The sequence below is a fragment of the Schistocerca nitens genome, chromosome 2 (genome assembly GCF_023898315.1).
Source record: "Schistocerca nitens isolate TAMUIC-IGC-003100 chromosome 2, iqSchNite1.1, whole genome shotgun sequence".
In the NCBI taxonomy this organism is placed as follows: Eukaryota; Metazoa; Arthropoda; class Insecta; order Orthoptera; family Acrididae; genus Schistocerca; species Schistocerca nitens.
Window position 1 is genome coordinate 861304910 of NC_064615.1, and position 13624 is coordinate 861318533.

Genomic DNA, 13624 nt, shown 5'->3' on the forward strand with positions numbered 1-13624 from the left:
GCTGTAATGACATCACTCATAATGTGTGTTTTCTCTCCTCTTTTCTCTGTTGAGTGACAAACTTGAAAGTGTTATTGAAGATGCTGTCTCTGTAGAAGAAAGTCAACGGTTGTGAACCATATTGCTAGGTGATCCGGCTGGAATGGTGGTAGCTTGGGATAAAACCTTTTTCTCACATACATCCAGCACAAATTTTGTTGTTGATGTGCTGGTTCGTGTGGCAGATGGAATCATTATGACCATGTGTGGTACAGATGGTAAACCGAGAATTTTGTTACATGGACCATCTGGCTTGGCTGCGCACGGATGGGGCCAGAAAGTGCCCAATGGAGGTGGACTCATAAAACCTGATGATTCAAAGTTGCACAAGTGGGAAATAGTCTGTAGAACATTGTCTTGTTGTTGGGAAGCTTGATTAAACTCATCACTGAAATCACCATGGAGATCAAAGGTCATCTGCTCATTGCTTACACACATAGGTCACTGTACAGTCAACAGCATAGTATGTCAGTTTCGCATTTCTCATGCAAGTTGGTTGATCCGTGTGGTGAAAAACATCATACAAAGTACCATGAGAGTGATTTCCTTGTACTATTTCTTCACACAGCCAGCAACTGTGACACAGCTCCAATGTCATACTAAGACAGTCAGATGAAATACACTGCGGTTGTTCATTGCATGGTCACCACTGTTTTTTCCTGGGGGAAAACCTTGCAGTGAAACACAGAATGTAGATTTAGGCTGTTGTAATATATTTTATTGCAATATAGAGATACAACTTGAATATGTGTGCACCGCACAATTGTTCATAGGGAATTCCAAATACCAAAGGCAAACCCTTCATAGGAGCTCAGCCACTGACCAAAGAGTCTTAACTCAACACTGTAGTATATAGGAAGAACCCAAATGTGTATGTACTCAGAATACCTTTTAGTATCTGCACTGGTGTGACAACACTGCTACACTACACTGTTGGCATGGGCACTTCATGGGCTGACAGTGGCTTTATAATAGCCTGGCAACATAATGAATACACACCACGTAAGTCAATCTATGGGAAGCAGGAAGTCCAAACCACCTTAAGGACAGGCACAAGGATAACTCAGCATACATTTGGCACAGTGGCTGTTGACTGAGCACTAGGCAACAATACTCAACATGATGTGCAAGGTGAGGTCAACGGTAGTTGCTTCAGTGTAAGCATTGGATTGCTCAGCTAATGGTTGGCCCCAGGGAAACATCTCAGTCAGTGGGTCTGCCCATACTACACACACTTGCACCCTCCATGGTAGGTTTTCACACTATTCAGCGGTGCTACCCAGGCCAGCTCATTTTTTCCATTGCGATGTCCACTGGTAGGGATACTAACTCCCTTCACCCTGAGCAGGCCACGTATGGTCCAAAATGTCCATACTTGGGCTGCGACCTCTGATGCGGAACTGGAGAGGTAACCAGGCCAACAAGTAGTGGGGACGTGTGGGGGAAGGGTTCCACTGGCAGCAGTGGAAGTGGGACAACCTCCTTTAGTGGGGAGAGGATGGGGGTAAGGAGGGAGGGGGGAGCAGGAGGAGGAGGAGGAGGAGGAGGAGGAGGAGGAGGAAGATGGTGAACCAAAATCCATGGGCTCTTCCTTGGCAGGTGCAGGTGCAAGTCTCACTCAAGACCGAGGCTGCAGGTGAGAGGAGGACAACAGAAGGCATGGAGGTGGCAGCAATGGAGAATAATACCACTCCAAGTGGGAGGAGGACAACAAAAGGCATGGAGGGGGCAGCAATGGAGAATAATACCACTCCAAGTGGGAGGCCACACCCAGAACAATTTGTGACCATCCTTGTCATCTGGAGGACCAGAAGGCTGCAACAGTGATGTTTCAGCAAGATGCAGGCACAACTGATTTGCATCATGGGTCCTTACCAAAATCCACCACAAGCAACTGCCCACCTTGTGGCCCACCATGACACCCGGCAGCCATCTCTGCTACCGGCTGAAGGACTGGGCCTAAATGGCAGCCCTAGGAGGAAAACACAGCAGATCACAGTGGTCTGTGGTGTGCACAAATAGAGGTAGACACTGACTTATTCATTTGGGTCTCGAATGTATGCACAAAGCACTGCATCTCTGAGTTAGAAGCCATGTGAAACAGTCCAGTGGTCAGATGCTGAACACCCTCACAAATACAGAAGTCTTCAGGGATATTTCAGTGGCAAAAATAACCGACAATGCATGAGCAGTGGCAGTTAATTAGGGGGAGGGCAGTTTGGCTACACAAGTGAAACTGAACAATGTGTCGGCCACCAACAACCACATGCTACCCAAAAATGGGCCTGCAAAATCTACATGCACCCTTTTCCAAGGGTGCTCCAGGACCATCCAAAGAGAAAACTGGTGCTGTGGTGCAGCCTGGTTCTGCGCACAAGCTCCACACCAGGCATTTGATGTCAAAATCAATCGCTGGCCAGTAGACATGACATCAGGCCAATGCCTTCATAAGAGTGCAATTGCAGAGTGATGCATGTAGCAACTGGAATATGTGAGGGCACAATATTGGAGGGGTGACCACTCACCAGCATTCCTCCTCTGTGTTAAGCTTCCAGATCCCCTGGGCAATGCTGAGTTGATCATGTAGGAGAAAGAACATAGACCAGCTGGATCCACACCTGAATACAAGAGCCTCCTTGCTATTGAACTCTGGATTATGCCCCCTGGAAGCTGCTTCCAAATTGGCATTCTGGGTGGTGGAGTGGAAACACATGTTGTAACAATAGTTACTGAGAAAGAGGGCCAACCTCTGCAATTGCTGGGCAGTTCTATCAGACAGCTTGCCTCAAATGGGGACCAATTAAGGAAACCAGCAGCAGCTTGTGGTCAGTGATAAGGAGGAACCCAGACCCATATAAGAAAATGTACAACTTTTTAACTCCAAAAATAACAGCTAACAGCTCCTTTTCCACTTATGAATAGTTATGCTGCATGCAGAAAGTGTCTTCAGTGCAAAGGTGATGGACTGTTTGGTGCCATCGGGGTTCCAATGGGACAGGACTGCACTAATGCCATTCTAGGACACATCAAAAGCCAGGGTTAAAGATTTACCCAGTTAAAAGAAGCCAGACTGGGACTTAGCACAAACACTGCCTGAGGGAGTGAAAAGCCCACTGACAATCTGCAAACCTAACAAACTTAATATATTTCTGGCAAAGCCAGTTAAGAGGATGGTGGATGTGCATGGCCCAAGGGGATAAACTGCTGATGATACAAAGTCTTACTCAAAAAAGGCAGGAGTTCCTTCACGTTCTTGAGCACTGGGAGATTGGTAGCTTTGATGTGGTTGTCCATCAGGACAAGGCCATCTTTGTTAAACACAGGTCCCAAAAATTGACCTTTGGAGAGAAGAAAACTGTACTTTTCCAGCTTGCAATGAATGCCATTCCCCAGAAAGTATTGGAAAACTGACTGAAATTTCTGTAAATGCTCTTCTCTGGTAGGACCCATTACCCAGACATCATCAAGGTAATTGCTGCAACAGGCAATGTCCTGAATCAACTGCTGCAAATACCATTGATAAATTCCTGGCATACTCAACGAGCATAAGCATTACAACAGAAGGACCCAAAAACCACTGCAGTTGGGAATTGCATTGCTGTGACTGACGTAAACCAGCCAAGCTCAGCAAAGTTAAAGTCATGCAGTGCCCTGCTGCCACTGCAGCAGACTTGTCAATGGTGTCAATACATGGCATCTCAGTGGAAGATGAGGCATCCTGCGGGGGCAAGGGGGGGGGGGGGGGGGCACTACAGGTTGTCTACAATGGACATGTAATTCAGCCAACTGCCAATTGTCGGAAAGAAAATATCATGCAACCCCTGTAATTTTATGTGAGTCCACAGTATGGGCAACGTCGGCTAAAGAAGAGTCGGACAATTCCAACACCCTAGTCTCAGTCTCACGATCAGTCTCTAATGTGACAGTCATGTCCCGAATTATTGAGTCTGCTTAAGATGCAATACGTTTGGGACACTCAAAATGACACTTGCATGAGAGACCCTGCAAATCAGAAATCCAGGCTGCATATGACCAACCATGGCTCTTGTGCTGGCTAACTGCTACTGTGCCTCCACCACATGGGTTTGATGTCTGAAATACTGCATAAGAAACTGACAAAGCTTGTCAAAGGGGAGTTTTTTGTGATCAGCAGATGGCTTCAAATTTTGGGCAACTTATATAAACCTGCAGTGCTGGACATCATCACGGTAGCCTTATCAACGTGATCGACAATATGCTTTACCTGTCAGTGCAGCAAACACTGACACAGGTGATTCTTCCACCTTTCCATAGGCTCATCAAAACTAGTAAATGACATCAAGGGCAGAGAAGAAAACTGCACAACAAGCATCTGGCCTGCTGCCATTAGAGCAAGGGTGTTAAGCAGTTCAGCACTTTGGTTCATCAGCACCTACATCTGTTCCTCTGGCTGCTACTGTTGTTCGTTTTGCAGTGTCAACTGTTCCTACAGCATTACACAAATGTTGAGTCCATGGTGGCCCAAAAATAACACTAGGAAACACTTTTAGAACAGACAGCAAAAAATCATTCTCCACAGTACTGAGAATGGCTATGATGTTGGTCCGAGTGAGACATGGTTAAATGGGGCACGCCCTAGGTTATGTCTTCTAGTATTACAGGTGGTTCTAAAATATTTCTGTTTGCTGATAACACTAGCTTTGTAATAAAGGATGTTGTATGCTACACTGCCACTGTTTCAAATAGTGCAGATCAAGACATAAGTTTATGGCTTGCAGAATCACAGTAAGACTCAGTTTGTACAGTTTCTAATATACTACTTGACAAAACCTGACATTTTAATTACACAGATTGGGCACATGATTAGTGAGACTGAACAGTTCAAATTTTTAAGTGTTCTGATTGATAGTAAAGTGTCATAAAAAGCACATGTTCAGGAACTTGTTCAAAGACTCAATGCTTCCAATTTTACTATTACAACTGTATCTGAAGTACATGATAATTTGACTTTTCTTACATTCATTCACTTATGATGCATGGTATTATATTTTTGGATAACTCTTCCCATTCTCAAAGGGTATTTGTAGTCCAGAAATAGGCAGTTTGGGAAGTAAGTTCGCAAACCATTTGTCAACTTGTATTCATTAGTCTGGGTATTTTGACACTGGCCTCTCTCAATATGTTTATTCTTAAATGCCATTTCTTGGTAACATTATCAGCTTATTCCCAAGAATTAGCAACTTTCACTCAGTTAATACTAGGCAGAAATCCAATGGGCATTTGGATCACGACTCCTTGAGTCTTGTGCAGAAACGTCTGCATCCATTTTCAATAAGCTACACAGAATTCAAAAATCATAACAGTAATCCACACAGTTTCAAATCTAAACTGAAGAGTTTCCTCATGGATTATTCCTACTATTCTGTTGAGGAGTTCCTCAAAAAATTAAGATGATACCTGTGTTATATTGCTAATTGCATTTGTATAAACTTATAGTTTGTTGCTTTTTAGGTTTCATAAACATTTTACTTTTTTTATTATTACTTTCTGTTGTAATTTCATGCACTGACACATTCCATGACCACAGTGATTTGCTCCTCAATTTTGTCAAATAATAGAAAAAGAAAGAAATGGCCAGGGAGGGGAAGGGGAGGGGGGAGGGGAGGCTGGCATCACACAAGAAAGAACACTTTTTTCCACCACTTTAGAATTTTCCATGGTGTGACAATGCCACTAGACTAAACTGTTGTTGCGGGCACTTCATGGGCCAATGGTGGCTCAATAATGACTGGAGAACAGAAGCTATCAAAGGAAATAAATACTCACCATGCGAGTCAATCTATGGGAAGCAGAAAGTCCAAACACTCATAGAGATGCGCAGTGGAATACCTCAGAATGTAGCTGGTAGGGATGGCTGTCGACTGAGCCCTGGCTACAAGACATGGCACTATGCAAAACCTGAGGCTCGTGGTAGCTGCACTCAGCATAAGCACTGGCCTGCTTGGCTTTTGGCCCTACTGGTAGACCTCTCTATCACAGAGTCTGCCTTTCCAAGGCAGCTTTCCACACTATTCTGCGGTGCTACCCAGGCCTCCATCGTGATGTCTGCAGATGGGTATACTAAATATCTTAATCTATAATATTAAATAATTTTGCAAATTTGTTTGAAAAAAATTGATTGAAGAAGTGTAGTACCTAGTTTGTGATGTTACAAATAAGCTTCAGAACAACATTTAATACATTTTACCATTGTATTTTATTTCATATGCTTAAATAATTCTTACATGCACTAATTAGTCAGGTTTGCAAGGACAAAACAAGTGCTTTCCTAAATTTTAACTTTACTCATTTTTGAATATATATATATATATATATATATATATATATATTGTGTGTATGTTTGTGTTTGTTTGTGTGTCTATCGACCTGCCAGCGCCTTCGTTCGGTAAGTCACCTCATCTTTGTTTTTATAAATAATTTTTCCCACGTGGAATGTTTCCCTCTATTTTATATATATATATATATATATATATATATATATATATATATATATATATATATAGAGGGAAACATTCCACGTAGGAAAAATATATCTAAAAATAAAGATGATGTGACTTACCAAATGAAAGTGCTGGCAGGTCGACAGACACACAAACAAACACAAACATACACACAAAATTCAAGCTTTCGCAACAAACTGTTGCCTCATCAGGAAAGAGGGAAGGAGAGGGAAAGACGAAAGGATGTGGGTTTTAAGGGAGAGGGTAAGGAGTCATTCCAATCCCGGGAGCGGAAAGACTTACCTTAGGGGGAAAAAAGGACGGGTATACACTCACTCGCACACACATATCCATCCACACATATACAGACACAAGCAGACATATTTAAGACAAAGAGTTTGGGCAGAGAAGTCAGTCGAGGCAGAAATGCAGAGGCAAAGATGTTGTTGAATGACAGGTGAGGTATGAGTGGCGGCAACTTGAAATTAGCGGAGATTGAGGCCTGGTGGATAACGGGAAGAGAGGATATGTTGAAGAGCAAGTTCCCATCTCCGGAGTTCGGATAGGTTGGTGTTAGTGGGAAGTATCCAGATAACCCGGACGGTGTAACACTGTGCCAAGATGTGCTGGCCGTGCACCAAGGCATGTTTAGCCACAGGGTGATCCTCATTACCAACAAACACTGTCTGCCTGTGTCCATTCATGCGAATGGACAGTTTGTTGCTGGTCATTCCCACATAGAATGCATCACAGTGTAGGCAGGTCAGTTGGTAGATCACGTGGGTGCTTTCACACGTGGCTCTGCCTTTGATCGTGTACACCTTCCGGGTTACAGGACTGGAGTAGGTGGTGGTGGGAGGGTGCATGGGACAGGTTTTACACCGGGGGGCGGTTACAAGGGTAGGAGCCAGAGGGTAGGGAAGGTGGTTTGGGGATTTCATAGGGATGAACTAAGAGGTTACGAAGGTTAGGTGGACGGCGGAAAGACACTCTTGGTGGAGTGGGGAGGATTTCATGAAGGATGGATCTCATTTCGGGGCAGGATTTGAGGAAGTTGTATCCCTGCTGGAGAGCCACATTCAGAATCTGATCCAGTCCCGGAAAGTATCCTGTCACAAGTGGGGCACTTCTGCGGTTCTTCTGTGGGAGGTTCTGGGTTTGAGAGGATGAGGAAGTGGCTCTGGTTATTTGCTTCTGTACCAGGTCGGGAGGGTAGTTGCGGGATGCGAAAGCTGTTGTCAGGTTGTTGGTGTAATGTTTCAGGGATTCCGGACTGGAGCAGATTCGTTTGCCACGAAGACCTAGGCTGTAGGGAAGGGACCGTTTGATGTGGAATGGGTGGCAGCTGTCGTAATGGAGGTACTGTTGCTTGTTGGTGGGTTTGATGTGGACGGACGTGTGAAGCTGGCCATTGGACAAGTGGAGGTCAACATCAAGGAAAGTGGCATGGGATTTGGAGTAGGACCAGGTGAATCTGATGGAACCAAAGGAGTTGAGGTTGGAGAGGAAATTCTGGAGTTCTTCTTCACTGTGAGTCCAGATCATGAATATGTCATCAATAAATCTGTACCAAACTTTGGGTTGGCAGGCTTGGGTAACCAAGAAGGCTTCCTCTAAGCGACCCATGAACAGGTTGGCGTACGAAGGGGCCATCCTGGTACCCATGGCTGTTCCCTTTAATTGTTGGTATGTCTGGTCTTCAAAAGTGAAGAAGTTGTGGGTCAGGATGAAGCTGGCTAAGGTAATGAGGAAAGAGGTTTTAGGTAGGGTGGCAGGTGATCGGCGTGAAAGGAAGTTCTCCATCGCAGCGAGGCCCTGGACGTGCGGGATATTTGTGTATAAGGAAGTGGCATCAATGGTTACAAGGATGGTTTCTGGGGGTAACGGATTGGGTAAGGATTCCAGGCGTTCGAGAAAGTGGTTGGTGTCTTTGATGAAGGATGGGAGACTGCATGTAATGGGTTGAAGGTGTTGGTCTACGTAGGCAGAGATACGTTCTGTGGGGGCTTGGTAACCAGCTTGGTAACCTTGTCTGACATTTGGCATAACCCCCAAAGGCCTCACACTTAAAGTTCCCATCTCTGGCTGCAACCCTTCTTTCCATCAGTCCCTATACCAGTTCCAAACTGAACAATCCGTTGCCCTCATCCACCTAATCCTTCACCTACACATCAACTCAGCCAATGAACACACCCGTCAATTCCTATCCTTAATAAAAGTCCTCAATTTTTCCTCTCCCACATCCACACCGGCTATTCAGAGCATCCTCCTACAGGCCAACCGCAAATTAGAACAGCATGCCACCCTTCACCTCAAAAAACTATCCAATCTCCTGGTTTCCCACCTCTGGAAAGGCAACTCACTCACCCTTCACAACCTTTCCAGCAAACCTCAACCACCTCTCATTGCACACAAACCCAGTCTCTCCCATCTACTCAATCTCCCACTTCCAGCTCCACTCCCTCCAAAACCTCAAAATTCCAATCAACACAATCTGGTACCACAACACCCTAATTCAGTAGTTAACCTTTCCTCCAAACCTCTCTCCCAATCCGAAACCTCTGTCCTATCCAAAGGCCTCACCTTCAGCCCCACTCCCAGATTCAACCAAACAGCCCTCGTCAAAGATTTACTGTCCTACACTCATACTCTCTGCTGGAAGTATCACTTTGCCACGAAGAAAAATGATCCTAATCCTACCCCTAATGATCCAACTCCCCAAGACACTATCCAAATTGAACCCTGCCTGGAACAGTTCCGTCCTCCGTCACAGCGGGACCCACCTCCTCTTCCTCAAAATCACCCTCTCCAAACCTTCCAGGAATTTCTGACTTCCAGCCTTGCCTCTCAATCCTTCTTAAAAAACCTTAATCCTACTCCCAACATCACCACTGCTGAAGCCTAGGCTATCCGTGATCTGAAGGCTGACCGGTCCATCGTCATTCTTCCGGCGGACAAGGGTTCCACGACCGTGGTACTTGATCGTCGGGAGTATGTGGCTGAGGGACTGCGTCAGCTTTCGGACAATACCACATACAAAGTCTGCCAAGGTAATCCCATTCCTGATGTCCAGGCGGAGCTTCAAGGAATCCTCAGAACCTTAGGCCCCCTACAAAACCTTTCACCTGACTCCATCAACCTCCTGACCCCACCGACACCCCGCACCCCTACCTTCTACCTTCTTCCTAAAATTCACAAACCCAATCATCCCGGCCGCCCCATTGTTGCTGGTTACCAAGCCCCCACAGAACGTATCTCTGCCTAAGTAGACCAACACCTTCAACCCATTACATGCAGTCTCCCATCCTTCATCAAAGACACCAACCACTTTCTCGAACGCCTGGAATCCTTACCCAATCCGTTACCCCCAGAAACCATCCTTGTAACCATTGATGCCACTTCCTTATACACAAATATCCCGCACGTCCAGGGCCTCGCTGCGATGGAGCACTTCCTTTCACGCCGATCACCTGCCACCCTACCTAAAACCTCTTTCCTCATTACCTTAGCCAGCTTCATCCTGACCCACAACTTCTTCACTTTTGAAGACCAGACATACCAACAATTAAAGGGAACAGCCATGGGTACCAGGATGGCCCCTTCGTACGCCAACCTGTTCATGGGTCGCTTAGAGGAAGCCTTCTTGGTTACCCAAGCCTGCCAACCCAAAGTTTGGTACAGATTTATTGATGACATATTCATGATCTGGACTCACAGTGAAGAAGAACTCCAGAATTTCCTCTCCAACCTCAACTCCTTTGGTTCCATCAGATTCACCTGGTCCTACTCCAAATCCCATGCCACTTTCCTTGATGTTGACCTCCACCTGTCCAGTGGCCAGCTTCACACGTCCGTCCACATCAAACCCACCAACAAGCAACAGTACCTCCATTACGACAGCTGCCACCCATTCCACATCAAACGGTCCCTTCCCTACAGCCTAGGTCTTCGTGGCAAACGAATCTGCTCCAGTCCGGAATCCCTGAAACATTACACCAACAACCTGACAACAGCTTTCGCATCCCGCAACTACCCTCCCGACCTGGTACAGAAGCAAATAACCAGAGCCACTTCCTCATCCTCTCAAACCCAGAACCTCCCACAGAAGAACCGCAGAAGTGCCCCACTTGTGACAGGATACTTTCCGGGACTGGATCAGATTCTGAATGTGGCTCTCCAGCAGGGATACAACTTCCTCAAATCCTGCCCCGAAATGAGATCCATCCTTCATGAAATCCTCCCCACTCCACCAAGAGTGTCTTTCCGCCGTCCACCTAACCTTCGTAACCTCTTAGTTCATCCCTATGAAATCCCCAAACCACCTTCCCTACCCTCTGGCTCCTACCCTTGTAACCGCCCCCCGGTGTAAAACCTGTCCCATGCACCCTCCCACCACCACCTACTCCAGTCCTGTAACCCGGAAGGTGTACACGATCAAAGGCAGAGCCACGTGTGAAAGCACCCACGTGATCTACCAACTGACCTGCCTACACTGTGATGCATTCTATGTGGGAATGACCAGCAACAAACTGTCCATTCGCATGAATGGACACAGGCAGACAGTGTTTGTTGGTAATGAGGATCACCCTGTGGCTAAACATGCCTTGGTGCACGGCCAGCACATCTTGGCACAGTGTTACACCGTCCGGGTTATCTGGATACTTCCCACTAACACCAACCTATCCGAACTCCGGAGATGGGAACTTGCTCTTCAACATATCCTCTCTTCCCGTTATCCACCAGGCCTCAATCTCCGCTAATTTCAAGTTGCCGCCACTCATACCTCACCTGTCATTCAACAACATCTTTGCCTCTGCATTTCTGCCTCGACTGACTTCTCTGCCCAAACTCTTTGTCTTAAATATGTCTGCTTGTGTCTGTATATGTGTGGATGGATATGTGTGTGTGTGCGCGAGTGTATACCCGTCCTTTTTTCCCCCTAAGGTAAGTCTTTCCGCTCCCGGGATTGGAATGACTCCTTACCCTCTCCCTTAAAACCCACATCCTTTCGTCTTTCCCTCTCCTTCCCTCTTTCCTGATGAGGCAACAGTTTGTTGCGAAAGCTTGAATTTTGTGTGTATGTTTGTGTGTCTGTCGACCTGCCAGCACTTTCATTTGGTAAGTCACATTATATATATATATATATATATATATATATATATATATATATATATATATATATATATATATATATATATATATCAAAATAAAGATGATGTGACTTACCAAATGAAAGTGCTGGCAGGTCGACAGACACACAAACAAACACAAACATACACACAAAATTCTAGCTTTCGCAACTAACGGTTGCCTCGTCAGGAAAGGGGAAGGAGAGGGAAAGACGAAAGGATTTGGGTTTTAAGGGAGAGGGTAAGGAGTCATTCCAATCCCGGGAGCGGAAAGACTTACCTTAGGGGGAAAAAAACGACGGGTATACACTCGCGCACACACACATCCATCCACACATATACAGACACAAGCAGACATACAAAGATGATGTGACTTACCAAATGAAAGTGCTGGCAGGTCGACAGACACACAAACGAACACAAACATACACACAAAATTCAAGATTTCGCAACCAACGGTTGCTTCGTCAGGAAAGAGGGAAGAAGAGGGAAAGACGAAAGGATGTGGGTTTTAGGGGAGAGGGTAAGGAGTCATTCCAATCCCGGGAGCGGAAAGACTTACCTTAGGGGGAAAAAAGGACAGGTACACACTCGCACACACACAAATATCCATCCGCACATATACAGACACAAGCAGACATTTACCCGTCCTTTTCACCCTCAAGGCAAGTCCCGCCACTCCCGGGACCGGAATGACTCCATAACCCACATCCCTCCGTCCCCCCCCTCCCCCCCCGTCGAAGCATCCGTTGGTCGCGAAAGCTTGAACTTTGTGTGCGTGTCTGTGTGTCTATCAACATGCCAACGCCCCCGCCCGGTAAGTCACACACACACACACACACACACACACACACATATATATATATATATATATATATATATATATATATATATATATATATATATATATATATATATATATATATATATATATATATATATATATAATAGGGAAACATTCCACGTGAGAAAAATTATATATAATGTTTGTGTTTGTTTGTGTGTCTATCGACCTGCCAGCGCTTTCGTCCGGTAAGTTATAGAAAATTTGCACTCTTTATTCCCTATCAGCTAACATCTTGCTACTTTGTGTGACACAAGATTAAATATGTTGTTGTTGTGGTCTTGAGTCCTGATACTGGTTTGATGCAGCTCTCCATGCTACTCTATCCTGTGCAAGCTGCTTCATCTCCCAGTACTTACTGCAACCTACATCCTTCTGAATCTGCTTAATGTATTCATCTCTTGATCTCCCTATACGATTTTTACCCTCCACGCTGCCCTCCAATGCTAAATTTGTGATCCCTTGATGCCTCAGGACATGTCCTACCAGCCGATCCCTTCTTCTAGTCAAGTTGTGCCACAAACTTCTCTTCTCCCCAATCCTATTCAATACCTCCTCATTAGTTACGTGATCTACCCACTTTATCTTCAGCATTCTTCTGTAGCACCACATTTCGAAAGCTTCTATTCTCTTCTTGTCCAAACTAGTTATCGTCCATGTTTCACTTCCATACATGGCTACACTCCATACAAATACTTTCAGAAACGTCTTTCTGACACTTAAATCTATACTCGATGTTAACAAATTTCTCTTCTTCAGAAACGCTTTCTTTGCCATTGCCAGTCTACATTTTATATCCTCTCTACTTCAACCATCATCAGTTATTTTGCTCCCCAAATAGCAAAACTCCTTTACTACTTTAAGCGTCTCATTTCCTAATCTAATTCCCTCAGCATCACCCAACTTAATTCGACTATTTGCTTTTGTTGCTGTTCATCTTATATCCTCCTTTCAGGACACTGTCCATTCCGTTCAACTGCTCTTCCAAGTCCTTTGCTGTCTCTGACAGAATTACAACCTCAAAGATTTTATTTCTTTTCCATGGATTTTAATACCTATTCCAAATTTTTCTTTTGTTTCCTTTACTGCTTGCTCAATATACAGATTGAATAACATCGGGGAGAGGCTACAAC

The 13624-nt window shown here is 45.1% G+C and overlaps 1 protein-coding gene across 5 annotated transcripts in view; it reads right to left on the reverse strand.

Annotated features, from left to right (window-relative positions):
* The window catches only part of LOC126237122 (E3 ubiquitin-protein ligase CHIP-like), a 92789-nt gene that overhangs the window by 15057 nt on the left and 64108 nt on the right, over positions 1 to 13624 (reverse strand). The window lies entirely within an intron of this gene.